The 4,641-nt window shown below is 40.1% G+C and overlaps 1 pseudogene; it reads left to right on the top strand.

Moving 5' to 3' along the window:
* The first annotated feature begins 3,518 nt into the window (after positions 1 to 3,518).
* On the top strand, positions 3,519 to 4,280 carry LOC148015255 (putative protein phosphatase 2C 57; annotated as a pseudogene).
* Positions 4,281 to 4,641: the final 361 nt, after the last annotated feature.

The raw sequence follows: 4,641 nt of genomic DNA, 5'->3' as shown, positions 1-4,641 counted from the left end.
AGAAGGAGGGAGAGGTTGTTGTTTTCTTGTTTGTTATTATAGTAGTACTACTACTAGTTTTTTTCTTTTCTTGTTTATTGTTTTTTAGTTTTCTTGCTTTTTGTTGTTGTTTTTGTTGTAGTAGTAGTAGTTTTTTTTTCTTTTCTTGTTTATTGTTATTGTAGTAGTAGTAGTAGTAGTAGTTGTTATTGTTGTTGTTGTTTTTTCTTCTTTTCTTGTTTATTATAGTGGTAGTGATAGTGGTAGTGCTAGTGGTAGTCATGGTCGTGGTCATAGTTATAGTCATAATCCTGGTCATAGTCGTAGTCGTGGTTGTAGTAGTAGCGGTGGTTTTCTTATTTGTTATTGTTGTTGTTGTTGTTGTAGTAACAATTTTTTTTGTTGTCTTGTTTATTGTTGTCTAGTTCTCTTATTTGTTGTTGGTAGTAGTAGTAGTAGTTTTTTCTTATTTTCTTGTTTATTATAGTGGTAGTGGCAGTGGTTGTGGTAGTGCTAGTGGTAGTCATGGTCGTGGTCGTAGTCATAGTCATAGTCATGGTCATGGTCGTAGTCATAGTCGTGGTCATAGTCATAGTCATAGTCATAGTCATAGTCATAGTCATAGTCATGGTCGTGGTCGTAGTTATAGTCGTAGTCATAGCCGTAGCCATAGTTGTAGCCATAGCTGTAGTCCTAGTCATAGTCGTAGTCATGTTCGTAGTCATAGTCGTATTCGTAGTTGTGGTCGTGGTCATGGTCGTAGTCGTAGTCGTAGTCATAGTTGTCATAGTCCTGGTTATAGTAGTAGTATTGGTTTTTTTTTTTTGTTGTAGTAGTAGTGGTAATAGTTTTTTTTGTTTTCTTGTTTATTGTTTTCTAGTTTTCTTATTTGTTGTTGTTGTTGTTGTAGTGGTAGCAATAGTAGTTTTTTTTTCTTTTATTGTAGTAGTAGTAGTAGTAGTAGATATGTTTTGTTAAAGAAAATGAGAGAGGGGGAGGAAGAGAAAAAGGAAGAAGGAATGAGAGAGAGGGAATAAACATACAACATAATAAAGAAAAAGAAAGAGAGAGAGAGATGGAAGGAGAGGAGATAATGAATGGATTAAAAACAAAGAGAGAGTGGTGGCAAGGTCCAGTGCAACACCACGAGACGGGAAACACTCCTACATACGTTAATTTGTGGGTGGGTCGGTGGAGACTTTACATACGTTAATTTTTGGTGAGTTACAAGAGAAGAAATCCCTTCTCAAACAATTTAAGAAAGAAAAAAAGAATGATAACAAAAAAATTATTTGTCGTAACATAGACAAAATGGAAAATGATGAAGGTCTTGATGTTCAAGATCGCGAGGCGTATCTTAATCAGCGTGTCCCATGTCCTTGCTCTCAATGTAAGCTGGCAATTAGATGGAAACGTCAATTGTCTATAGAACACATGTAACGCTTTGGCGAATTTCAATCTGAGATAATTGATCAGGCAATCTTGGATCTTCAACAAATGGTAAGAAAAGTTAATATCAATCATGCATTGTATTTGAAAGCTAATTGAATACCATATACAAAAAGATTGGGTGTGGCTGGCAAATTTTCTATCTAGGGAGTCAACGTCTCATCCCAAGGAGGAGTGCACCCTTTTCCGCCAATTAGAAGAGTGCATAGGCATGCAATGGATGGAGTGCCTTTGAGACTTACCTAGAATCTTGGAGCTTGAGATGGAGGCAATGATTGATGCATTGATTCGCATGGATGTCAAGACTTTTGATTCGCTTAGAGGGCAATCATCTGTACCATTATATGATGGGTGCTGAGTATCTCACGTGAAGACACTACTTCTAGTCCTAAGTGTGCAAGCAAAATACAGGTGGAGCGATGCGAGTGTGACTGAGTTGATCAGGTACCTTGTACGTATGCTTCGTTGACTTCTTTTTGGCACTATCGATAAAAACATCTCTGCTTTTTCAAGGTTTTTAATTATTTTTTTCAGGTTACTGAAGTATCATATATTACCACTTGCAAATATCATGCATGAGTCTCGTGATGATGCACGACATGTTTTACGAAAGCTTGGCATGGACTACAACAACATCCATGCATGTATCAAGGATTGCATACTATTTCTAGGAGAATACGAGACTATGGAGATATGTCCAAAGTGTGGTTCTCATAGGTATCAATAGGACTTGCAAGGGCAAACCATCCCTTAAAAAGCTCTTAGACACTTTCCACTTATCCCCCACATAAACCGCATGTTTTGTACGTCCAGCATGACGAGCTTGACAACGTGGTATGTGCAGAATAGGTCCACATATGGAGTTCAACAAATATCAACAGATTCATGCGCATGGAGCGACATTTACTCTACCTTCCCAGGCTTTGCCCAAGAGCCAAGGAATCTTCGGCTCGGTCCTACAATGGATGGGATGAACCCATTCGGTCTACTCTCAACTTCTTACAGTGTGTAGCCTATAGTCCTTGTCAACTACAATATCCCTCCATGGCTTTCTACGAAGAAAGGACATCTCATCCTTAGCTTACTCGTCCCCGATCGCTACAAAGTCAAAAATATTAAGGTGTATCTTCGTCCATTAGTCAATGAGCCTAAGATTTTGTGGGAGGAGGGGGTCAACGTGCAAGATATGAGCAAGCGCCATGATCGGCATGGTCCGCCAATATTCAAGCCATTCTCATGTGGACAATGCATGACTTTTCGAGATTCAAACAGTGCTCAAGTAAATAGGCTTCCGTTCTCATTGGTAATATCTGTCATAGCTCGTTCAAGTTTTTATTCACTGGATAGAGGTGTTGGGATAGGTCTGGTTACCTCAGGTTATCATGCATGTCCATTGTGCAGGCCACAGTTAGACTCTTGAAGGTCACGAACCATGAAGAAGATGGTATATCAAGGAAACGCCACTTTCTTGCCAGAGGGTTATGAAGGGAAGATTTTCTTGGACGACCTCCAACACGTATGAATGCCCAAAGCTCATACGAGCTGAAAATGGCCCATGCGGTGTCGTAGTGCTATGCATCCGAGGTGTGGAATCCACAAAAAATTTGTGTGTGTGACATTTGTTGCTTTGTACATACTTAGTCATTGTGTTTGTATTTTGTTTTGCGTGGGCAGTAAAGTGGAGAGGGGTTTGGAGCAAGAGGAACTTATCTATAATACTCTGGTCGATATGTATGCTAAGTGTGACAGTCTAGAGGAAGCATGCTAATTGTTTGATAGATTACCAATCCACAATGTAGTTGCATGGACAACCATGGTTGGTGCATATGTCTAATGTAGTGATGGTATTTCTGCTCTGAAACAGTATGAAAAAATGCTTGATGAGGGCATTAAACCAAGTAAAGTCACCAAGTTGTTGACATTCAAAGCCTGCAAGTTCTCTCGAAGGAGCATGTTTAACAGAGAAAGGCATCTTGGAGGATGACCATAGCAGCAGCCAATCTAATGTAGCCAATGCCAATGTTCAATCCAAGGACTCCTTAATTGTCCTTCCACCATTGAACAATATCCTTGTCAGTCATTATATGCTAATGAATGGGATGTTGGAGCACAGCAAGAAATCTATTGTTGTGGAGTTTATGCCCACTGTACGATCAGGTGGGTGGTTTGATATTGGAGGTAGAGTGGCTATGGAGGATGAGCATATTCTAATTGATAATTTGGTGCAACATTTTGGCTTTGGGATTTCAGGGCATAATTCGAGATCTTACTATGGAGTTTTTGATGGGCATGGTGGGAGAAATGCAGCAGAGTTTGTCAAAGACAAGTTACTCAATTACATTGTTGAAGCTGTGGCATTTCCAACTGCAATAGAAGAGGCTGTCCATCATGCCTTTTTGCTGACAAAGACAGCATTTGTAGAAGCTTGTTCAATCAATCATGGCTTGTCATCTGGCACAACAGCTTTAAGTGTCTTAGTGCTCGGAAGAGAGTTGTTTGTGGCCAATGCAGGAGATTGTAGAGCTGTCCTCTGTAGGAAGGGCAAGGCCATTGATATGTCAAGGGATCATATGGCCTCATGTTCACTTGAAAGATGGTGAATAGAGTCCCTTGGAGGCTTTGTAGATGATGGATATCTAAATGGACAGATCAATGTTGCAAGAGCCATTGGAAACTAGCATATCAAGGGATTAAAGGAGGGCATGAACTGTCCTCTCAGTGCAGAGCCAGAATTGAGACAAGCTTTGTTGATTGAAGAAGACAAGTTTATGATTATTGGTTGTGATGGTTTTTGGGATGTGTTTACAAGTCAAAATGCAGTGGATTTGGCCAGAAGGGACTACAGGCAGTAGAGAGAGTTTGCTTCGGGATACTCCTTGTTTCAAGCTATGGTCTAGATGAAATAGGATAGATGGTAGAGAGAGTCTGCTTCGGGATACTCCTTGTTTCAAGCTATGGTCTAGATGAAATAGGATAGATGGTAGATCCCGTGCATCAGTCTATGATTGATCTTATTGTGAAACTTATAGCCTTCAAACCTTTTAGCTCAGCGCTGAAATTGTCCCGTTTTTTTTAGGGGGACCGCATTTCTAGAGGAAGAAAAAACGCAAAAGCATCGGGGGGAAGGTGGTTTGGATTTGGAGGGAGCTGATGGAGTGGCCTTGAGTATGTATAATATTGATGATTCAATTCGCAGTTTGGGCAGAGGCTTCC

Source organism: Lygodium microphyllum, chromosome 24 (assembly GCF_053477565.2).
Source record: "Lygodium microphyllum isolate KBCC chromosome 24, Lygodium_microphyllum_v1.1.10, whole genome shotgun sequence".
Taxonomy (NCBI): domain Eukaryota; kingdom Viridiplantae; phylum Streptophyta; class Polypodiopsida; order Schizaeales; family Lygodiaceae; genus Lygodium; species Lygodium microphyllum.
The sequence above is the reverse complement of the archived record's forward strand: the minus strand, read 5'-3'. Positions and strand labels throughout refer to the sequence as shown.